This window comes from Cryptomeria japonica, chromosome 4, assembly GCF_030272615.1.
Source record: "Cryptomeria japonica chromosome 4, Sugi_1.0, whole genome shotgun sequence".
Taxonomy (NCBI): Eukaryota; Viridiplantae; Streptophyta; class Pinopsida; order Cupressales; family Cupressaceae; genus Cryptomeria; species Cryptomeria japonica.
The window spans coordinates 339,899,471-339,925,809 of record NC_081408.1 but is presented as its reverse complement, the minus strand read 5'-3'; positions in this window follow the sequence as shown (position 1 = coordinate 339,925,809).

Sequence of the window (26,339 nt, the reverse complement as noted above, 5' to 3'; positions counted from 1 at the left end):
TTGTCCATGATGCTTGGTAAGGCATCTAAGGAGATTGCCAAGGGATCTATTAACCACCTCAGTTTGTCCATCAGTCTCAGGGTAGTAAGCTAAATAAAATGACAGATTTGTACCTGATTTCTTCTAGAGAGTCCTCCAAAAATGACCCACAAACCTGGAGTTTCTATCAATGACAATATTGAGAGGCAAACCATGTATCCTTTCAACTTCTTTGAAAAATAGATCTGCAATATGAGATGCATCATTTATGCACTTACATGGCACAAAATGAATCTTTTTGTTGAACCTATCAACAATTACAAAGACACTATCAAAACCCCTAGGAGTTTTGGGCAATCCAAGTACAAAATCCATACTAAGACTTCCCTAAGGCCTAGTAGGAATCGGTAAAGGCTGATACAATCCAGCATTAGTTGAAACACATTTTTCCCTTAGACAAATAGGACAATGCTCCACAAATTTTCTTACCTCTACTTTCATCTTAGGCCAAAAGTAAAACCTTGATACCTTCTCTAAGGTTTTGTCCAAACCAAAATGACCTCCAAGATTGTCATTGTGCTTCTCTCTAATGATATTCTCCCTCATAGAGAATTGAGGAACGCATAGTTGATGCCCCTTGATGAGAAATCGATCTTGCAACATAAAATCAAAAAACTTAACATGAAAAGAACCAAAAAAATTAGTACATACATCATATGCATCCTTGAAATCATTATCCTCCTTGTACTTGACTTTAAGAGAATCAACACCAACACTTTGCAACTTAATTTCTTGGATAATGAGGGTTCTCCTGCTCAAAGCATCTGCAACCTTATTAGACACACCCTTCTTATGATTGATTTTAAAGGTGTAAGGTTGGAGTTGTTCAACCCACTTGATGTGCCTTTCATTCAACTTCTCTTGCCCATTAAGAAAACTCAATGCATGGTTATCAGTAAAAACAATGAACTCCTTTGGAAGAAGGTAATGACGCCACTTTTTGAGTGCTTCCACCATTGCATAGATCTCTGAATCATAGGTTGAATACCTTTATTTAGACTAATTCAACTTCTCTGAAAAAGAATGCCATCGGATGTCCTTCTTGACTAAGGACTGTGCCTATTGCTTGCTTGCTTGCATCGCATTCAACTGTAAAAAGTTGATCAAAGTTAGGGAGTCTCAAGGTTGGAAGTTTTGCAACCTTCCTCTTCAAAATATCAAATCTTTGGGATACCTTATCTTTCCATTCAAACCTTCATTTGATTCCTCCTTTTATGGTGTCGAGTATAGGAGCACAAACATGACTAAACCCTTGATGAATTTTCTATAAAAAGAAGCCAATCCATGAAAGCTCCTAACATAACCTACTATCCTAGGTGTAGGCCAATTGACAATAGCATTAACCTTAGAAGGATCTATTTTCAAACATCCATTAGAAACTACAAAGTCTAGATACACCAACTCGATTTTCATGAATTCACACTTCTCTAGATTGATTACCAATTTCTCCTCATGCAGGTTCCTTAAAACCTTATCCAAATGCTTTAAATTCTCCTCTATGGACCTACTAAATGCCAAGATGTCATCAAGATAAGCAATAAAAAATTTACCAATAAGTTCAGCCAAAACCTCATTCATTAGGTGCATAAAGGTACTAGGTGCATTTGTGAGGCCAAATGGCATCTGCATCCACTCATATAAGCCCTCATTGGTTTTAAATATTGTCTTCCACTCATCACCAAGTATAATTCTGATCTGATGGTAACCTAAATTCAAATCAATCTTTGGAAAATAGCATGACCCTCCAAGATAGTCCATTAGGTCTTCAATCCTAGGCATAGGAAACTGGTACCTAATTGTGATCTTGCTGATGGCTCTAGAATCAGTGCATAACCTCCATGTTCCATCTTTTTTTGTTGCCAACACACTGGGTGCAACACATGGGCTCAAACTTTTCTTAATCATTCCCTTATCTAAAATTTCTTGTAGTTGTCTCGCTATCTCCTCATTCTGACTAGGAGTCATCTTGGAGACATCTTTATTATGCAAGGTCACACTAGGGATTATATCAATTTAATGACTGATTTCTCTAATGGGAGGCAAGCTATCAGGCATGTCTTTAGCTACAACTCCCTTATATCTATCCAACATGGCTTGCACTCCACTAGGAATCTTCCCCTTCTCACCATTTCCCTACTTGGACTCATCTTTTGGGTGCAAAAATAAAGCATATCCTTGGGTTTCTTCTTGCTTGAGGATCTCTAAAAACTCCTTTCCACTAAGAAACATGACATCTTTGCTAACAATCTTATCTTCCCCTTGATCAGGTAACAGATCCATCCTAAACTGTCTAGCATTCTTGGTAATGACATACACATTCTTCTACCCATCATGTTGTTCTTTGACATCATACTACCAATGGCGGCCTAAACAATAGGTGACAAGCATTCATATCAAGGATATGAGACAAGATCCTATCCTTATATTCCCCCATTTCAAAATCCACCGAAGTTTGTTCATCTACTACTACATGATGCTCCTTGTTAAGCCAAGACACTCTATAAGGACTCACGTGTGGTAACCTTTTCAATTTTAACTTCTCTACCATTTCCAAAGTAATAATATTATCTATGGATCTAGAATCAACAATTACCTTACAGACCTTACCATATGACTTTCATGTAGTCTTGAAGAGGGACTTTCTTTGTGGTGGTTCCTTGTGTTGAGGTACCTTCAATAATGTCCTCCTTATCATGAATCTCTCTCCATCCAAGGTAGGGCCTACATTTCCCATGGGATAATTGACACTTTGACCATCATCCTGTTGTACAATTTGGTTCCTTCTTTCTGGTCCATGTGAACTAGAAGCTTTCTCAGGGCCTCTACTCATGGTATGGCCCACTTGGTTGCAATTATAGCACTTGCCGGTGAGGACACCAGGACCACTTCCTTGACCTCCTTGTCTACCCCTACCAAAAGGTCTTCTTCCTCCTCTAAAGCCTCCATTCTTATTGTTGAGCTCTCCATTGGACTCTTGCTAGTTAGAATTACCACTTTTAAAAGGATTATTTCTTCCTCCATAGCCACCTCTGCTTCTGAAATTTCGACCACCCCTTCCTTTATTTTTTTTCTCTTCTCTCATCTTTATCTTACTTCCACTCTCAATGCCAATTGGAAACACTTGTGTATGGTGTCTGGAGCTAAGATTCTTATCTCATCTTTTATTTTTTGTCTTAGCCCATTCAAGTATCTAGCCACCTTCTCTGCCTCATCTTCATGCTTCCTTGATCTAAGATAGTTTGTTAAATTCTTCACTATATGCATTCACATACAACTCTCTCTATTTGAGATTTTGTAACTTATTCTACATCTACACTTCATCATCTATTGGTAGGAATTGGCTCTTGATTGTGTTCTTCATCCTCTCCCAAGATGATATCTTCTTCTTCCCTCCATTCATCCTTTCTTCTTGTAGCACTGTCCACCACAACAAGGGTGACCCCTTGAATCTATACTTTGCCAAACTCACTCAATTTTCCTCAGGAACTTCTTTGTACTCAAAGTAGTTGTCGAGTGCTTCTAACCAATCAAGCACCTCTTCTCCATTCAAGCTACCACCATAGGCAGGTAAACTCTCTATATTGTCTCCATTTACTGACTTTAAAGCATCCAAGAACATATTTTGATCAGGGTCCATCTTTTAAGCCTCTTTGGAAATCGCCTCCTGCTTGTCATCCTCTTTCTCTTCCTTTGAGTCATCATCCTATGATTTGTCCTTTCCTTTGGACTATTCAGTCTCTTTGAGTTTCTCAACAAGCAACTCCTCTACCATCTTCTTGATGTCCTCAAGGTTCATTTCCTTAGGAGGCATTGTGTCAGCTTCTTCTCCACCTTCTATGTCTGACATACATTATTCCGCCCCAAGTATTGGCTCTAATACCAATATGATGCAGAGGGTTAGGTGTTGTTATACCACTTGATTGGTTTTTCACTCTCAAGGGTCTTCACTTGGTACCTTCCAATGGACCAATGTATTAAAGCTTCCCAAGGTTTCAAGTGTTTTCCCTAGATCCTTCCCAAGGATCTCTCCACTTAGGGCAACTCACAACTGACAAGGAGTCTTATACTCCTAAGGTTTCAACCCTTCAACCAAGACACCTAACAACTTCAAATCACAAAAAATAGGATCTTTTCTCAAATGGTGAAATATGACATGTGTGGATGGAAACCAATGTGAGATAAATGTATTTATATTCATCTCAACCTCTTAATCAAGTTCTACAACACCCCAAAAGCATTTTTGTCCTTAAGAGACCTAGTGAGGGCTATAAGCAATTATGCCTCCTCTTGGAGTTTTTGCACAGTCACTTCAAAATTCTCTGAACAACACCAAGAAAAAATTATAGATTTAATAGATACCCTTTTTCATACCCTAAAGGATTTCACACTTTCGCATCTGGGTTTTGTGTATGGATGGTCAAACCCTACTGGCCCTATTTAGGCTCTTCTGGTCGGTATTGGGAGTTAGGCTCATAAAAACTTCACCAGTCAAAAAGAAGGGAAGGTTTAACACTTTTCAAGGGTTTGTACATGTCCAAGGGTCCTCCTCATGCTAATTTTGTTCATCGTTTTTTCTATTATCCAAGGTTTTGATCCCCTTCTTCTGCTCCATAGGCTTGCCACATGAGAGATGTCAAGCCTAGGGCATCATCTTAAGAATAGGAAATGAAACTTCATTTATCCAAAACCACCAGGAACATTTAGTATACATATCAAATCAACATTTCGTAAGGTTTCAAACCGATCCCATAGAGAAATGTTGATTTGTGTCTCTGTTTACATCCAAACCCTTGTTTTGAGGGTTTCTCAGGCCAGTGAGAAAGAAAATTAAGTTTCTCCCAAACCCAAAGGCCTTAAGCCCTCAAACCAAATCCAAATGAAAGGTGAACATCTTCTTCAACTTTTCCAATGTTTATTTCATGGCCACCATTCATACAAAGCTATTCAAGAATAGAAAACTCGAGAAAGAATACAGGAAATTGCAACAATAGTTTGTTTTGAAGATAAGAATTTCATTCATGATCACTTCTAGCTAGTTGGCATCATTTCCCTAGGCTTATTTTGTGCCAATTAATCCCTCCAACCACCCCCAATGCATACTGTATATGGTGAAAATGGATACAATAATAACAAGATTGAAAGGCTAAATGAATCCAACCACTAAACCCTAGCCTAACAATCAACAAAGATCCACCATAACATATGAAGATTACCTAAGACAATGTAAATAAAAAAAAATCACAAAATGATACCATCACATGTCCAATAGGGTTTTGATCTCCATTCTTCCTATCTCCATTGATCTTGCTTGATATATTTGCTCTCAGATTTTATGTGCACAAGAGCTCAACAAAGAATGGAATGTGGTTGCAAGTAGGATCGTAGTGTAGCCGAGTCCTCAAGATTGTCGATTAGGTCATTAGGCTTTGATAATGAAGGAAGTATCTTCTTAAATAGAAGACACTATATGAAATGGAGGGATAAGATTGAGAGGTGTAAAAAGGAGGTCGGCTAGGATTAGAGGGTAGGTAGAAGAAATAAAAAAATAATAAAAGAGGTAGGTAATGTAGCAATTAAGAGATGAATGACATGTGTCATAGGTGGAAAAAGGCTAATGAATTAATTAAATAAATAAAGATTTTTTTAATTAATAGAAGAAATGAGATCAATTAAATAAATAAAATATTTATTTAATTTAAGAAAGGGATAATTTAAATAAATAAATGTATTTATTTAAATGAGAGATAAGGCTAGAAGAGGATAAATGAATTAATTAAATAAATAAAGATTTATTTAATTAATAGAAGAATTAGGCTTAGATAATTAAATAAATAAAATATTTATTTAATTAGACATGAAAATTTTGAGTGTCTACACATACAATCAACCAACCAACCGTCAAGATAACAATATTTCAAAATCTTAAAAAAAAAGTTGCTTAAGACAATACTGGAACTTTTGTCCACTTCATACAATTCGATCTTACCTTCACACCAAATGTCAAGAATGAGCACACCACAAATATTAGACCCATAAACACCAAAAACAAAAATAAAATTCCCATACAAGGCCTTTGACCAAGTTGACACACCTTGAAGCCTTAGGGCTTATTACACTGTCTAGACATAATCAATAGGCCTTCAAACACACACATCACACATTTTATTCCTAAGCATAACCATGAATTAAAATGGTGTAGACAGATGTAAAAAATGAATTAGACATATGTCCAATTGTCCCTACAGCAATTATGATGCGATACAAGCCATTTGGATTGTAATTCAAATTATTACTACTTTGAGAAGCTCTAGAAACTTCAGCTCGCCCTGTTTCTGGTTTTGGCTTATCCTGGTTCTACATCTTGAGTATAGTTGACTGGATTGCCTGAGAAACATAATGGGTGGTGACAAGAATAGGCATGAACACATGACTTATGATAAGTGGTAGAATAATAAGGAGGTTTGGGAGGAAATTTTTTATGGTGGGATGGTCCCCTATCTCGAGAGACTTCATGGTAACTCTTCCCTAATTACTGAAATCTTTGTCAAAGGTTGGAACAAGGGTGTGTTAGCTGCTTTTGAGGCAAAATTTCATGTTGAGGAAACCTTGGTTGCCATTGTTAGTAGTTTTTCTATGGAGGGAAATAAATTTTACCAACAGAGGAAAATGGGGGAGAAGGCCATCACTGCTTTTCTTGACCAAGAATTGGAATGATGAAGGGTTTCTAAAATGGCAAACAATGGCTACAACAAGAAAGAACTAAATTCCCTTTCGGAGAACATGGTGTAATTAATCATGAGGTACATCACCCTTTATTGTAAATATGCTAGTATTTTCTCCTATCATTTCACAATCTTAAACCATTTTAGCCATGGTAAAATTATATCCATCCCCTTCTACTTGGTTTCGTCCTTAGATAACAATTTAGCCAAACATGCTAAGAACCCAAATAATCTGGTCCTTCATAAGGGGCCTATTATGTTAATCATGAAGTATGGCAAAGATCATGAAGTGAAACCCTCCCCCATGGATAAAACCACATTTATTCCTCTAAACCTCAGGTGCAGTTTGTTTCCGACATGAAGATTGAAGAGTATAAGGGTAGCACTATCATGTATTGACATGATATCAAGGATTCAAAGGACCCTGAGTATAGACCGAAGAAAGAAGGGGAGACTTTGGTGACCCTGGGAACTAATAGTAGCTAAAAACCCAATCCTCTAAGGTTGGTGGCAAGCAAATTTAAATCCACTAGCAAGAAAATGCAAGTCCTAGAGACCCCCATAAAGAAGAAAATGAAATTGACCAAGTCAAGTGGGTCCAAAGATAGGGACCATGAGATTAGGTTAGATATCCCCATCAATGTGGATAACGAGAAACAGGGGATGGTAAATAAGGAGAAGGAAGGCGATAAAAAAGGGGAGAAGGTGTTGGAAGACCCGATTTTGGAGGTCACTAGAGGCCAAGAGAACTGGTAGAAGTGGGTGGATAAGGAAATTGGAACCTTAGAGGATCGGATTAAGGGAATTGTTGACACTTTCATAGAGTCACCTAGGCCCAGTAAAACTGAGAAGATCATAACTATGATTAAGAAGGTTGCTTAGGATGTTGAAAGTATGAAGATCTTCCATGAGTGCAGAATTGAAAAGATGGAAGAGTATGTGAATGACATCAAAGGCAGCCTGAATAATCTAGTGGATATTAGTAGGGAGGCGATGAGTAAAAGTATTGAAGGTTTGGAGAAAATCAATGCGATGATGGTCGACTACAAAACCAAACCCATATACAGAAATCCTCCTTTGGGAAAAAATAATGCTTCGGACGGTGGCCAGAGTGCTGCTAGAAGGAAGAAAAGCTTAGGTCCCTATTCTAGGACCAAGAGCCAGAGCCAGGACCGGGGTACTTCTAGATTCATCATGGAGGATCTGGAGAAAATCAACAAGAAGATTATTCAGAAGAATACTGAATTGGTGCACTCTCTCAATTGAGTGCCTTTTCCTATTTTTTTGTAGACTTTTAGTTTGTTTTTTAGTGTTGGTTTTCTGTGGGGTTTTTCCCCTATTTTGCTTATGGTTAATGAATTTTTGGCTGCTTGCCTTGACGTGTAAAACTTTGGGTTTCAAGTCCCTTCAAAACCTATTTATCTCTATCAAAAACATTAACCTAACTAAAACTATACATAGAGAAGAGCAACAATAATATTGAGTTAGGGTAATAGAACATTTATGTTTGTGCACAAAACAAATATTTACATATTGGAGGTGCAATAAAATTTAAATGCATGGAAGTGTAAAAATTGGTAATTATGATTTGAATTTGGGAATATGTGTAATCAAATAATGCTAAGGCTAATAGAATAACACATTTGACACAAGATTTCATTCTTTGCTAATATTTAACTCTAGTAATTTTTTAATTTAAAAATGGATACAAAATTAAATGAAAAATTTATACAATCTAAATTTTACTATGTATATTTTTCTCTTATACATACATGTGAACAGTAATATAGATAACCAGTCATAGAGGGAACTAGATCACATACATCAAGAGGCATTGAATATTGATACAAATAAAAAAAATATGAGAAAGTAAAACCCAAGAAGCCTTAATTATTTTTCATGGAGATATGAAAATTTTTTTAAAATTGAAAAGGAAAAGGAAATGGAAAATGGAATAGTAATAGCCATGGCATTTAAAAAATTAAGGTATGTATATTTAGAAAATTCAGACACAGGAGAAAAACTTGTAGAATAGTTTAAGAAAAAAAATGGTTACAAAAAACCTTGAACAACATTGTATTTATGCCTAAACTTAATTCACAACCAAAATATTGAAGAGATAATGCTAAAATAAACCTAATTATTTGATTTTAAAATATGAAAATAGTTGAACCATTAAAGAATTAGTTAAAAAAATAATAATAGCTTTATAATAATAATAACATAATGCATGGATAGTATTGCACTATATGTTTATTTTAGATATTTTTATTTACTAATTTTCTAACTAATAATAATTTACAATGAATCAAATCAATATGGACAAAATGCAAGGGGCAGAGGCGGCTAGGGTTGTGTGAGATGCTGCAGGGGAGGAAGATGAAGGTGACCCAAATGGTGGGCAACATGTCTTGGGTTCCTTCACGATCCTACTACCATCCCTTTCCCCCTTTCCCTGCTTAGTGCCTTGGTGGAGTGGGTGGGGTTTTTAGACCAGAGAGGGTGTTGTGAGGATTTAGGGGCAATGGTGTTTTCTAGCCATGCTTTGCCTATCATTGTCCATAAATCGTTTGGTAATTTGGTGGACTGTGGTGATGATGGCTCCTCACTGTGTTTTTGGGATTCCCTGCAATGAAGTGTCCCAGGATAATCTCGAGGCTATGAAAGCCCCTTTCTATGCTTTTTCTCTTCTCCTTGTTGATGTTTAGGCTTCTAATATTTTGGGCCTTAGGGTTTTTATGCCCACTGCTCCTCTTTTTTTTGCCAAGGAGGAGATATTCTTTCTGAAACTCTGGCTCAAGGCCTAAGGGAGGTAGCATTTTCTACTCCCTCAATATTTGTTGAAGATCTGTGGAGGGGTTGTCCTCTTCAGCCCAGTCTTTCTTTTGTTTGCAGATTCTATTGGTACGCCCTCTCTATGCTGTCTGGGTTTTCTCCAACTTGCCTTATTGAGGTGGCCCTTCCTTATTTAGAGGCCAAGAAGGACAGTGTTGGAGACAAATTCTCTCTTATAGAGGTGGAGTTAAGTGCTGCCATGGAGGTTGGGTGGTGCTGCTGGATGCTTGTTGTTGTCCTTTTTCTGGACTGTTGGGGTTTTAGAGGAGACCTTTCTCCTAGATCTTTAGGTTATGGGGGCTTGCGAAAACACTTTTCTCCAGCTAAGAGAAATGGGTTTTTTCTTAAGTTGTTGGACTTTGTTCTATAAGTGGAAGTTGTTCTTTTTGCTAGCTTCACCTTGGTGGTTATGAGCGTCATGGCTAAACCCCTCTCTTCAGGCTATGATAGCCCAGTTTTTCTTGAGGCAGGTGATTTTCTGATTAATGGATCAACATTTTCAAGCTCTCTTCTATCTTCTCCTCTACATGTGGAATTTTTGGTGTTGTTTGTTTTCTTGAATGTTGTTGGGTAAGTGCACAAAAATGGTGGTCAGAAAGTGGACACCACCCAAAAAAACATGGAAAAACAAATTTGAAATCACCGCATATGCACTCAGGTCCAATGTTCCCAAGCCTAGAAAAGGTAGTGCATATGTGCTACCTTTAGGAAAATGAGCATGTACATGCTACTAATAGGAAATTGAGCACATACGCGCTAATAAGCCCTAAAAGACTGCGTATGCGGTACCTGTCAAAAATTTTTTTTTAAAAAAATTGGGTCTTATTCTCCCATGATAGCCATGATTTTTCTTCATTTTCTCTACCAAACCACAAACAGGGTGCCATATTTCTCCTCCAAACCATGAATGGGGTTCCACATTTCTCCTCAAGACACTATGGATCAAGGTTAGTTTTTGTTAATTTTTGTCTTTCTTTCCTGTTTGTTCAATTTGTTTTACATTTTGAATTTAATTTCATTAATTTTGATTAGGTTTTTTCACTTTTTGATTCAAAAAATAGATTCTTCTAATCCACAACAAGAACAACAAAATCCACCTCCTAAAAACCCACAAGATACACCCCCAATTCCTCTTTTTGACCGCACACCTGAAACACAAGAGCAATTAATTAATCAGTTAGGGAAAAATACGTCTAAAATTAATAGACTGGTTGATAAATTAAAAACATCTGAACTTGAGCATCATAAATTCCTCTCCACTAGCGTAGAAACATTAGCTAGTGGTGCCATTGTTGTTTCCACACAAATTACCAAATGAGGAAACTTTAGCGATAGGTGTCATCAATACTATGTTGATGGGTTATCATATGAGGGAGTCAAAAACAAAAATATTAGTAAACAAGAAATATGTGCCATTTCTGTTGATCCTAAAACTGGTTAGTCATTACCTCTTAATGCAAAGAGGTTTCCCATACATTGGTGTACCAATGTGTAAATGAATAAAAATTTTTGGCAGAGGTGGTGTATGGTCTTTGGTGATCCAACTTGTAATAATTATGAGGTGCCATTATACTTTTTAGAAAAGTATATTGTGAGTTTGTGCTCAATGTGCGGCCAAACTATTTTGACATGAGAGAGTTCCATGGTAGAGTTGGTGAGTCTACCCAAGATAGACCTAAAGCTTGTAGGCAATTAGCCTAGGAGTTTTGTCACCCCCTAGTACCCAAACCCAAGGTGCATCAGGTTATCCTAGTAGAGCTGAAAGAGTCGATGGAGCTACAGACTCTTGAGGCAGCCACAACATAGACTGGTACCATCATCCAACATGGTACATTTTTAGCACACCCTATTGTACTAGATGTTGAACCATTAGTTGCTCCAGGTGGCAACAAAGAGCCCATTTAACATATGTGTGTCAGTTGCTCAGGGATATGCTTGGGAATAGATGATGTGGGTGCTGTAGATGGATCCACATCTCTTTCAAGCATGATTTGTGGGAGTAGATGTCAGGGCCACATGACTAAGGATTTCATGCTGACAAATGAGTTGATGGACATGGTGGTTCCCATCAGTGACAGACACATGTGTGTTGATTTGAATTCATAGCATTTTATTTATCAGTCACTTTAAATTTGTAATTACATAAATGAATTTTTATTTATACATCGATTGAAATTGAGACAAATAAAATGCATTTCAGGATGTAGTAGCGGTATCCCATACTCCTCCCTCAGTTACTACAGTTGCAACTTTGATGCCTGAGGTATAAATTTTGTAACATGTTAAAATAGAATAGTACACATTGAATTCAAAACTATTACAAGATATACTAACTATCTTTAAAGCTTGGTCCAATTTTTGGTTTGTAGGTGTTGACAAGGGACCAAATGTCCTAGATTGATGACATCACACTCTCAGTGATCAATTTTGGCCTACAAGGCTATATGGTATCATATTTTGTACAACCCTTTTTATCTTATGTGTTGATGGAATATGAAAGTCATTTAATTTTAAATGTTTTAAATTGTGTTTAATATATTATCTATGCTAGTATCTCATGTTAATTTTGTCTTTTTAGGGTACCCCCTCCGCGTCTAGGCCTTGTCCTAAGAAAAAGAATTCCTTGAAGATGCCAAAACATGGGAAGAAGGTAATTGAGCACATTTTTAGTTGTACAATTGTTTGAAAATGTTGAAATCAAGTATTAGTTGGGGTTTGTAGATTGATTAGTGTTTTTTGTCTATTTTACATTTACAATGTCCATTAAGCTATGTGGATTTGTTGAATGCACCTGATTCTCCCATGGATCAAGAGAGGGCGGAGGTATGTATCTCTACTTTATTTTCTTGATTTCATGATTATATGCATGCATACATGTGAACTTGTGATATATTATAATCTTATAATTTTTTCCTATAGGAAATATCCATAGCTATTTCATCAATGGCAAGCCCTCCTCCATGCACTAGAGAAGCATCTCAAGATCCGATACAATTTTGTTTGATATATTACATTAATTGCTTTTAACCTACAATATTTATCATTATATTAATTGTATTTAATCTTACATCATTTTTTGTATAGGTAATAGCAATAGTTTCTCTATCGATGGTGAGCCATCCTCAGTCCATTGGAGAAGTATCTCAAGAACGGGTACATAATTGTTCTCTATATTATAGCTTTTAAGTGTTTTTGATATATTTATGTTAGTACATTGTATTAATTGTACATTTAATCTACAATAGACCCCTTCATGGTATGGCCATAATGTGGATCCTTTTAAGTATGTCTTCAAGAAAACTCCTAAGAGTGACAAGGAGAGGAGAGCGAAGACATTAGCTCCTAGATTAGCCGATGAAGTAATCTACATTTCAATTGGAAAGGAATTATAGTTAAATTCATAGTTATGTTGTTAATTGTGGCCATCTATAGAGCTACATACTACCTCGAAGAGGCTTGATTTTGATGATCCACCACAAGTTTAGGATCATATAGTGTTAGTTTTGGACATAGAATGACCAATACATGTGGATATATTATACTTTTTTATTGTATATCGATTTGGACATGGCATATGCCACATTTTTGTAATACTTGTACTGACTTAGCAGACATGCCTTTTTTTATATATATAAATGTTGATATTCGATCCAATAAATGTGTACTGAGTTCATTATTTTGTATTCATTGTATTTTGTGGTTGTCCTTTTATAAATTTAATTTACCATTTGCCTATGTAATCAACAATGTGAATATAAACAACAAAAATATATGATATAAAATATTGCAATCATGGAATATGATTTGATAAAATTTCTAAAATGTTAAATTAGCCCTACGAAAATCCTTGTATTTAGTTCATTATTATGTATTTGTTGTATTTGGTAGCTTCCCTTTTATAAATTTAAATGAATATTTGCATATGTGATCAACAATATAAATATAAACAATAAAAATTGACAATATGAATATAAACAACAATATGTGATTGGTGCGAGAGCACCCTCACGCTCGCAGTGGTCAAATTTTGGTTGTCGTGTGCACAAATAAATGTCACGAGCACATCTAGGTGGGCATTTTTATGCTAGGCATGCTCTTGTCATGCATCCCAAAGCATCAGAACGTCAAGAGTCATACCCTACCAGCTCAATCTCTCAATTGCTCTAAATCCAAAAAATTGTCAGACTTTGACAGACCATTTCTTTTAATCCAGGACACCTATGATCAATTTGTTTGAACCTATGGGTCATGTGAGGATCCTCTACAATGGCCTGTCTCCATTTTTGACAACTTGGTGCCATTTTCAATTGGTAGCATTTTTTTGCCTACTGCAAAAACTGTTAGTTGCATGCAATGCAAAGTTGCAGGATTGGCTAGAATTTACTTGGTTCATCGTGTTCACAAATCAATGTCATGATCGCATTTGGGTGGGAAGTTTTATGCTAGGCATGCCCCTATCATGCATCCCAAAGCACTGGAATGTTGAGAGTCATACCCTACCATGATGATCTCTCAAGTGCCTTGAGTCCAAATAATTGTCAAACTTTGATGGACTATTTCTTCCAATCCAGGACACATATGATCAATCCATTTGAATCTATGGGGTTATGTGAGGCTTCTCTACAATGGCCTATTTTTTTTTTTGACGAATCAAAGCCATTTTCAATTGGTAGCAGTTTTTGCCTGCTACAAAAACTGTCAATTGCATGCAATGCAAAGTTGTAGGATTGGCTAGAATTGATTCAATTCATTGTGTGCACAAACCAATGTCAGGAGTGCATTTGGGTGGGCAGGTTTAGGCTAGGCATTCCCTTTTCATGCATCCCAAAGCACTAAAACATCAAGAGTCATACCCTACCGGTGTGATCTCTCAAGTGCCCTGAGTCCAAAAAATTATCAAACTTTGACAGACTGTTTCTTCTAATATAGGATACATATGATAGATTTTCTTGAACTTGTGGATTCATGTGAGGCTCCTCTACAATGTCCTATCTCAGTTTTTGATGACTCAGAGCCATTTTCAATTGGTAGCATTTTTTTGCCTGCTGCAAAAACTGTCAGTTGCATGCAATGCAAAGTTGCAGGATTGGCTATAATTGATTTGGTTTTTCTTGTGCACAAACCAATATCACAAGCACATTTGGTTGGCCAATTTTATGCTAGGCATGCCCCTTTCATGCATCCCAAAGTGTCGAAACATCAAGAGTCATACCCTAACAATGTGATCTCTCAAGTGCCTAGAGTCCAAAAAATTATCAAACTTTGATAGACCGTTTCTTCCAATCCAAGAGACATATGATTGATCTTTGCACAAACATTGGTTTTTGATGACTCAGAGTCATTTTCAATTGGTAGCATTTTTTCACCTATTGTAAAAACTGTCAGTTGCATGCAATGCAAAGTTGCAGGATTGGCTCGAATTGATTCGGTTCATCGTGTGTACAAACTGACATCATGATAACATCTAAGTGGGTAAATTTACATTAGGAATTCCCCTATCATGCATCCCAAAGAATCAGAACATCGAGAGTCATACCCTACTAGCACGATCTCTCAAGTTCCCTAAGTCCAAAAAATTGTCAAACTTTGATAGACTATTTATTCCAATCTAGGACACATATAATCAATTTGTTTCAACCTATGGGGTCATTTGAGGCTCATCTATAATTGTTTATCTTGGGTTTTGATGACTTAGAGCCATTTTCAAGTGGTAGCATTTTTTGCTTGCTACAAAAACTGTCAATTGCATACAATGCAAAGTTGCGGGATTTACTAGAATTGATTCGGTTCATCGTGTGCACAAACCAACGTCACGAGCACATCTAGATGGGAAATTTTACGCTAAGAATGCCACTCTCATTCATCCCAAAGTGCTAGAACATTGAGAGTCATACCCTACCGGCATGCTGTACAAGTTGCTTGACAACTTTTTTGACATTTTTTTTCACAATAATGACATTTTTTGCTCAAATTGTATCTAGACTCAATCTATGACCCCTATGACCCGATAATGACTCAAATAATTCTCCATGATTATACAAGAATCAATAATGCTCATGATTGACCTTATCACATCACATATACTCAAAACATAGTCACAAAAAAGAGTCACAAAACATTATCACATAATATTCAAAAATTTGCCTCTAAATATGGTCAAATCAGCTCTTGGCTATTTAAATATAAAAAAAATGTCTTACAGATCATCTCATGTACTTTTATACAAAAAATTGGAATTACAATATGTGCGATTCATACAAAATTTGGCATATACATATGTACAAATCAAATCATTTCCATTTAAATATACAAAATTATGCCCCTAAACCTGTAAAAATTAGCTCATGGAATTAATATAGAACAATTCGTCAATGATTTATACAAAATTCTCAAAACCATTCTACTCTAAACTGTAGAATCAATCAAGTGAGCCTTCAGGATTGGCTCTAACACATATTGTGTCAAGTATTGCCTTGTGGTTAGATTCATGAACTTTCCATAAAATCTTTTTATGAGGTCTACAACAATACTTCATCAAGTGAATATTTGTTGCAACAACAAGGTTTGAGAAATGAAGAATATGTCTATGTATTTCCAAGTCCTCGAACAAAAAAACAACAGAATTCTTGATAGGGTATCTCCTAAGCCATGTTCCTTTCATGACAACAGACCCTATTGGGTACTCAATACCCTCTCCATCAATGATTGTGGTTGTCAATTTCCTTTTTGGCTAAAAACAACGACACAAATAGTAATCCATTCCTTTTTCATTGTTCTCTTCTGCAACAACTGCATACACATGACCTGCATTCTATAAAGTGTTAATCAATACCAAAAATAAAGTATGATGTACAATAAAATGAACCAAAAAGAATACTTGCAAAAAAATCAACTCAAAAAATTACCTGAATCCACTAGGTTGGATGCATGGTCAAATTCCACTGATGTCTCCATCTGGCTCAATTGTAGTGCTTTGGGAATTTGATATGTATCAATGGGATCCAATGGTCTACAAGAACATTTGTCAACCCACTCTTGTGATTCACATTCTTCCCACAAACAATACATGCATGAAGAGAAAAAATATACCATTTGTCTCGTATAAATTACCAGTGAACTTGAATTTAAACTCAAAAATGAGTGCATGTCACTCGATCATGTAACCATACAACAATCTAGATAGTTTTCAATGTTAGATTGAGTGATCAATCAAAAATATATATTAAACATTGACATACCTGGATTACCTGGATCCATTGTAGACTTACACCATCACACAATTGTTTCTACATCTATCAACTCAACACCACCTTTGTACTTCAATTCTTCTCTAGCTAGGGCTCTTTTTACACATGCTCCTGCACCATCATGCTTTCTCTTACCATGTCCATCCTTAGTGAAATTCTAAAAATGTTGTACACCATTTTTCATATGCATCCTTGTCAACCAATAAAACATCCTTGAATTCTTGAATTGTGCGGTGCAATTATCTAACCATATTAAGTGTCGGTTGTATCATATGCTCCTTTCCCTTAAACTATCATAGAAAACTTTAAAGCATCCTTATACAAACTCTGATGAATGATTATGATCATCACTTATGTAGAAGTGATACTCTCTTACAACCTTTCTATCCTACTCTGTGCTATCATCTACATGCATGAATGCTATATGTACAAAAATAGAAACATGTGTAGAATGATAATACATAGATTCCACTTTATTTTGAGGTTGTAGTGTATAATTTTCAATGAAATCAATGATAGAGACAATGGTTCCAAGATGAAATGTGTCCTTCCATAACTTGAATTTCTCATCTAACCATCAAGCTCTATGTGTATGCATTATGTACTCATAAACTAGTTTCTCTTGAAACATTTTCATAAATTCAGCTACACATATCATTTTTCACTAGCTCACATCTCTTCAAATCTTTTACATCTTTAACTCCATATGTGATTGTCTTGTATTTTCCAAAAGAAAATAGTTTACTACCAATTTCATGTGTGCTCTCCAAATGTACGCATCTTGGTAAATATTGCAAACCACCACATATAGCAGAAAACCCTTCCAAACAAGCCATCTTATAATAAATGCAACCATAATGTCTATTACATAGCACACTTGAAATAAATTCTCTTACCGACAAAGGAGGTGCTTGTATATTGCATTCTTGCAAAACATCATTAGTGTGCAAAGTAGAACAAATATGATGAAAAATATCAGTGTATGGAAAATTCAATATGCATCCTACAACAACACATGGCACGTACATGATTAATATTAATCTAAAAAGGTTTTATCATTTCAAAAAATCTTTAAGAAATTCTTATTTGAGGAAACGTTTGAAGGAATGTTTCATAAAATTTAGTTTGAGTCGTAACCAAATAGTGTTTGGCATGTGGCTCACGATTTGTAGACCCGATTTGCCTTCTAACAACATCTCTTTGGTTGGGCGAAACTCTTGTGTTTTCATGCCAGAACTTTTCAATTAATGTTCTTAGTGCATCAACAACAACCGTGTCTTTGCATGGTAGTCTACCCGAGAATGCCCAAAGAGAATTATTGTTAGGTTCCTCTTTTTTTCCCTGCCTCTTTAATATTTTACTTAATGTTGTTCTAGTAACGTTTAATGACTTACTTGTTTTTCTTATCAAATGATCTTTTTTTATTTTCTTTCTCATTATGTTTGATGTAATGACATGTCAAGTAGCATTAGAATCTTTAGTACGTGATTTTGAACCAATAGCTTCATATGCATCAAATAGATTTGTCACAATAGTTCTTTAACTGTTACTTTCAGATGATCTTAGGCCTAGAATTATCATTGTCTCTCTAAAATTCAAAGCTTTAATCATTTGAAAAATTCATTGACATCTTGCGGTTTGATTTAAGTTTTCAAAATAGTTTTGCCATATTATTTTAACCATTCTCCTACAAGTTTGTTCATTCATTTTATCGGGCATTGGCTATAGTATATTCTCATCAATGTCAATTAGATACTTTGGTTTCCTATGAATGATTCTAGAAGGTCTTAACATCGGTGCATTATGTACATTCAACTCATCAAATAGAGAAGGTACATGTTCATCATTTAATTGATTATTCAATATGGTATCTTCTTCAATTTATTAGGTTCATGCGGTAAATCAAATGTCTCTTTTTCAATTGCATTAGGTGCCTTGTGTTCATTTGGTAAATCAAATTCAGATGTTGAGGATGACATACCTTCTTCTCCCATTATTCTTATGTCACGTAATTTCCTCATACACTACCTTTGTCTTTCATTTTCAATCTCTCGTTGTTCCATCGTTCCTCATTTGTCCTTTCCCATGGTTGATATCAGTTGTCCTAAATAGAATCATATTACATATATATGTAAACAACAATTCATAAACAAACAAATAATCATAAATATACATCTTATCATTATTTTTTAAAATCAAACAAATAAACAATCACAATAATATTGACAAAACTAATAAGAACAACAATTCAATCATTTCAAATTATGCAAAAACAAACAATTCACTTACTTCTATGTATAAAAAAGTGATAGAAGTGCAAACATAGTTGCAGTGGGGCCTTCAACGACCTCAAAAATGTCTTTTGAGGTTGTTGAGGCTCTTGGGCAAATAAAATTATGGCAGGGCATCAAACTAATAGGCTTAGTACCCTGTATGTGCTTACAAGTAATAAGTACTGCATACATGCTCCTATGCCTTAAAAATGTTATGGTAGGGTAGTGAACTAATAGGTTTAGTACCTCGTATGTACTATTTGTAGTAGAAAAAAGTGAAGGAAAATGGAGGGAGGGAGAGAGAGAGAGGGAGGGAGGGGGAGAGAGAGAGAGAGAGAGGGGGGAGGGAGAGAGTAGGAGGGGGTGGAAGGGAGGGATGCAGAGAGGGAGAGAAGTGGGAGGGGTAGGGAGAGGAAGCCAGAGAAGAGAGAGAAGGAGAGAGAGGGAGAGGGAGAAAGGGAGGGAGGGAGGGAAGGAGGGAGAGGGAGAGAGGGAGAGAGAGGGAAAGAGGGAAAGAGAGAGAGTGGGGAGGGACGGAAGGAGGGAGATGGAGAGAGAGAGAGAGAGTGAGGGGGAGGGAGGGAGGTAGGGAGAGAGGGATAGAAGAAGGGGAATGGAGGAAGGGAGAAGGGGAGAGAGGAAGAGAGAAAGAGAGAGAGAGAGAGAGAGAGAGAGAGAGAGAGAGAGAGAGAGAGAGAGAGGAGAGAGAAGGAAGGAAGGGGGAGGGAGGGAAGGAAGGAGAGAAGAAGGGGTATGATGAAGAGAGAAGGGGAGAGAATCAAGTCTCTCTCCGTCTCTTCGTCTCTCCCCCTCTCTCTCTCCCCATCTCTCTATCTCTCTTTTATCACTTGTCTCTCCCTCTAAATCTCTATCTATCTAGCTCACTCTCCTCCTCTCTTAGGTGTATCTCTCTCCCATTCCATCCCTCTCCTTCCCCTCTCTCCCTCTCTAGGGTCATATGGTATTCTTAGGGGTCATATGGTATCCTAGGGATCCATGCATGTGTCCTAAGGGGTCATACAACACCATATGACTCCTTAGGACACCATATGACCCATAATGACACATAAGAGGTTATATGAAGTCCTGAGGGGTCATAGGACACCCTATGACCCCTTAGCACACCATACAACCCATAATGACACCAAATAATGTCCTAAGGGGTCATAGAACACTATATTACCTTTTAGGACACCATACAACCCATAACAGCACCATATGGAGTCCTAAGGGGTCCAATGGTGTCCTAAGGGGTCATATGGTTGTTGGCGAGACCATATGACCCCTTAGGACACCATATGACCCCTAACAACACCATATGGTGTCCAAAAGGGTCATAAGATGTCTTAGGGGTCATTTGACACCATAAGACACATAACAACACCATACAGTGTCATAAGGGGTCGTAGGACACCATATGAACCTTAGAATAAAATATGACCCCTAACAAGATCTAAGGGGTCATAAGGTGTCCCACGGTGTCATATGACACTATATGATCCCTTAGCACACCATAGGACCTCTAACGACACCAAATAGTGTCTTAAGGGGTCATAAAACACCATATGACCCTTTAGAACACCATATGGTGTTGATATGGGTCGTATGGTGTCCTTAGGGGTCATATGGCATCCTATGACCCCTTAGGACACCATATGGTGTTGTTATGGGTCGTATGGTGTCCTGAGGGGCATATGGCATCCTATGACCCCTTAGGACACCATATGGTGTTGTTATGGGTCATATGGTGTCTTAGGGGGTCATATGGTGTCCTAAGGGATCATTGGACACCATATGACCTCTTAGGAAACAATATGACCTCTAATGACAACTAAGGGGTCATATAGTGGGCTAATAAAATGATATATTATTTAAATTTATGAATACAACATCATAGAATATAACATCGATAGTTTAGTTTTGATATAACTAAGTTAGACCATTGTCAACATAAGAGAGACTACGAGCAAACAAAAAATGAGGCTTTGCTAAAAAGCAAGTGTAAGAGCTTTAGCTAACCCTCAGAGTACTGCCTTTCTAAAACATATGATGTTATTAAATTTGCAAGGTTAAAGGACTGATCTCGATTATGATTATAGGAATTAAACACTTGATTTATTTTATGGGTATGTACTCTTCCAAGCCTTTTGACAAGTGATGGTCATCATATACTACCACTGCCATTCTTACACCAAACTTTAATTTCTTTAGGTGACAAGCGTTGTGTAACAGCATGGGAACTCTCGCATACCCATCACTATCATTCTCCAAGACATCATCTATGTTACTCTCCCTCTTTCTCTTCCTACTGCTTGTTTCCTTCTGAAAAACATATTGCAGGTAGTCTGACTCTTCATTTTTCTTTGTTGACACTATTTTCCACCTTCTCTGCACATTAAAAACACATTTGAGAATAATATTACTGCAGGTTTCCTTGTTTGTCATGGTAATGCACCCATGGTTCAATTTCAGACCCTTCTTCCTCCTATTCAATATACACACACAAATCCATCAGTGAATTTTCTTAGGAGAGCATACATGATAAAAATCAAAGAGGAAGTTGTAGACAAGAAATAAATTCACTTACTTCTATAGAAGTGCAGACATAGTTGCAGTGGGGTATGGAGGGAGGGAGGGAGAGAAGAAGAGAGAGAGGGAGGGAGAGAAGAAGAGAGAGAGGGATGGGGTATGGAGGAAGTGAGAAGGGGAGAGAGGGAGAGAGAGAGGGATGGGGTATGGAGGAAGGGAGAAGGAGAGAGAGAGATGGGGTATGGAGGAAAGGAGAAGGGGAGAGAGGGATGGGGTATGGAAGAAGGGAGAAGGGGAGAGAAGGAGAGAGAGAGGGATGGGGTATGGAGGAAGGGAGAAAGAGAGAGAGAGAGAGAGAGAGAGAGAGAGAGAGAGGCACTTTGTACGCACTTGAGAGGGGGAGACAATACACTTATATGTGTGTATATATATACTTAATATATTATATATTATTATATACATATATATATATATATATAAATATTAAATATTATATAGAAAAATTATATATTATATATACAATATCATATTATACACACACCCAAAATTTAAAAAAACATAGCACATACGCACTTTTTGTACCATAATTACCCGGTACGCGCTTTTGATTGATTAGGCTTGGAAATAGGCCTGGATGACAAAGCTATAGTTTGGAAGTTTGATTTCCCTCCATTTCCCTCATTTTTGACGTGTTTTATTTTATCAACTTGGTTTATCTAATTTTTCATCATCAATTTACATTTCATCAAGTGGGTACTTCTACAATTGCCACCATATTTTCACCCATCTTGTGACCTTTCCAACCTTAGAATTTTTTTAAAATTTGAACAACAATAACATTATTATTGAATTTCTTTTACGTGTCTCCATAGTTCTCACAGACATAGGTGCACCATTTTTTTAATAACTTTTGATATACTTATCCAAATTTTAAAAAAATTATATATTATTGAAGTGCACTTGATTCTTTACAATTAAAAAAAAAATTGTATTTTCAATTTGTTTAGTGCAGGTTATGCTTCGCACACGAACAAGTACCTAATTTTAAGGATAAGCTCAATTGGAAAAATCATAAAAAAATAGACTCAATAAAAAATACACTTCTTCTAGTGCTCACTCTTAACTATCTTTTTGCCAAAGGATTTGTCAAAATACTAAATCTAACTATGACTTTTTTGATGCGTACGTAAAACACTATGTTATGTTTTTCAGAAAAAATCAGGGTCTGTTTTTAATGTGCGAAGGATTTGACCGTCTTAATCTTATCCAATTTTGAAAATGTTTAGTAGTTTAGAAACTAGATTCAGAGTACTACAATATTTGTTCTTTGATTATCTTCATATCTTGAGTGAATGACTTTCAAGTTTTTCCTCCAAGTTCAGGTTCACCTGATTTCAGAAAAAAAGTGTCCACTTATACCCCCCTTTTTTACCACCATCTTTGTGCACTTACCCTGTTATTTTAAGGCCTCTATTTTAGTCCAAGGTGGTTGAGGGAGCCACTTCAAAACCCTTTTTTGTGGTTCTAGGAACCATCTCAAAACCCAAGTCTAAGGTTAGGGAAGCCTTTCAAAATCCCCTTGTTTCTTTTTAGCATAATTTGTCTTTTATGTTTAATCTTGTATGGTTGGAAGCTAATAGTTTTCAAGGGCCCTGTTTAAATAGTGGTTGTATTTGGTTATGGGCAAGGCTAGTTTTTTGGTGTCTAGAGTCTTTGTCTCAAGTTAAGGGAGTCGGGAACATCCATGTTGTTTGGTTGAGGGTGCTTGTTAACCCTCATCACTATTTCTTAAGGTTAAGGTTGTAGCCTTTTCGATGTGGCCAACATTTTTTGTCCTGATCATATCGTAAGTGTTTGGCTGGCTCTTTCTACCTATGGCAATGTTGGTGTTCGGTTGGCTTTTGTCAGCTCAGTTGTTTTGGGGCTGCTAGTTTTCATGGTTTGATTTATGTGGTAGCATTGTTTTGTGGGTTCTAGATCCTGGTAAAACTTGAGGGTTTTGGGTCCCTTCAAAACCTATTGTAAGGGGTTTCGGATCCTCTCAAAGCCTATTTTCTCATAATCAAAAACTTAATGAATGAATAGTTAACAATCTAATTTAATAAGTATCTCACCAATAAGATTACAATAAAATATTTTTTATTAATTTTTTTTTTTTTTTAATTACATGTGCTATAGGAAATATAGAAAAAAATTAAAATATAAAAATCAAATTATATGTCATAATTCATTCTCCAATATTCAATTTAAGTTATATAAGTCAAATTTAGCTTTAAAATTTTTAAAGCCTTTTACTTTAAATTGGTTAGACTTAGGTTAAATATTTTGTTTGTTATTTTATATTGTTTTAACTTTATTATAATGAAAAATAATATATAGAAGACAAAAATTTGAATATTAGGTGAAAGTATATTCTAAATTTATTAAATGTTTTAAATGTGGAATACTTATTTCTGTCAAATCTAAATTGATTAATTAATTAGCATTAAAATATTTTAATGACCTAAAATATTACCTAAAAAACCTCATGTAGAAAGTGAATTCGGGAAATCCCGTAATAAGATGATAATTATTTGAGCCAATTAGATTGAAGAAAAACAATTTCTATAATATGGAAGCTTAAAAATCATGCACCTTCACTAGTGAAAAATTTATTAAAAAAACATGGAAAGAAAAAATTCATAGATATAATTGGTGGAAAAGCAATTTAATAATAACTAGTTAGTGAAAATTGGGTGCAACCGATTGAAATAGTACTAGCCTAACAAAAAGTACTAATAAGTTATCTAATTTGTATTGTATTCAAAATTATGAAAAATAGTTTGAATTTTTTATTCTTCCTCTTCCTTATAGAGTGTGTATATTTTTAAAGGAGGATGGTAGTCTTTCATTTCTTCTGATTGAGATTATCTCGTGCTACCTATCTTTATTATAGAAATGATAACTTAGAAGGTATGTCTATGTTTATGTTGGAGAGATAATAAGTAAATTTAAGGATAACAAGTAGTTTTGTGAATAATTTGATATAAAAGTTTAATGGTTATGTTACATAGATAACCAATAAATTTGTAATTTGAAATTAAAAAAAATTAACTCATATATATATGTATGTATTTATGGAAAATTGTTAATTAAATATAAGATATGATGTTTTTATGATAATAAGTTATAGGGAGGTAAAATAATTAATTAGATGTTTAAATAGAAATAATATATTCTATAGTTGTTCACCCAGGTCATTTCTAACTAACTTCAGTATAACCACTCTTACAATCATATTTATATAGGCATAATTCTATGCCCAAATAATCAATATTTTTGAGATTATTGGTACCTAAATTTTTTATTACTAAATTATTTTTTATAACTATATATGATTGTGAATTGAACATCTATGCATTGGTTGAATAGTTTCATTATGGTTACTCATGTAGGTACATGTGCCATATCTATTTTTGACTTCGATATTATTTTTGAATAAGGAAAAACAAGTTTTGATGGGTCACTGAAACCCATTACAACCAAAAGATCAAAATATATACATTAAAGTGCAACAACACACAAAAGACAACACCTAAGAAAAGGAAAGCTGATGAGTGAAAACGCCACCAAGTTAGAGACAACTAAACAAAAACAAAAATGACCGATGGAATGAGCTCAAATTTAGGTTAAGTTCTGAAGCATTTCAACAAATTAAAGCTCTAGTTGTTCCATATTATCAGTCGCCTGCTTGATTTCCTCAATTTCCTTGTTGTGGCTTTATATTTTTCTCGTGCTCGTCTACATTCTTCTCCCAAGCCTAGTCTCCTTATCCTCTTGGGTACCTTCCTTCACTTCAATGATTCCCACTGAAGCCTTATCCCCATGGTCATACTCAAGCTTACTGATAAGAGCCTTCATACTAGCCGAGGTAGCCTTAAGAATCTTATGATTTTGCTCACCAATATTTTTTAACATGTTGTCAATGCCATCAAGTCTTTTTTTAGTGGCCCCTACTCTGTTCTCTAGGCTATGAAAGATATTCCAATTAGCATTGATGATCTCGTTTGCATTACTAATAGCTTTGGTAAGATCACTGAGACAATTAGGGAGGGAATTGAATTTACCCAATCCTAAAGCTTCTAAAGTCTCATTTTTTCTTGCTTCCTCAGCTTGCTTGGTTTTAATTCCAGTAATTTCATTTTGCATCCAAACGAGCACCTTTTAGAAGCTATCCATGTTGTTATTGATATAGGGGTCCATATTCAAGTGATGCTCTTCCTGGGTCTTGTCTGCAGCAGCCTCAAGATTCACTTCAAGTCCCACCTCCCTGACCTCAGAGTTCTGAGCTTATTTCATGGTCGTATCCTCCCCCTCAGGCCCTTATCCTTAGAATCAGTCATGAGAGGTGACCGATTCTTGGTTCCCACATCCTTAGTTTTAGGAGTCTTCCTTTTCTGCTTCTATCTCATGAGGATTTGGACCTCCTCACTTTTAGTATCCATGTCATTATTAGTCTCATTATGCTCATCATACCAACTATCCTCATCCTCCTCTCTTTGCTTCTTTTTGGTCGACCCTTTATTTTATTTCCCATGCTCTCCTTTTCTTCTTTTCTTGCTCGACCCAGCAATTTGGGGGTGATCCTCTATCTCAGCTTTCATGTCATAACCTTTGTGTTCCTCATCATTAGAGTCGTCAAGGTCCTCTTCTAA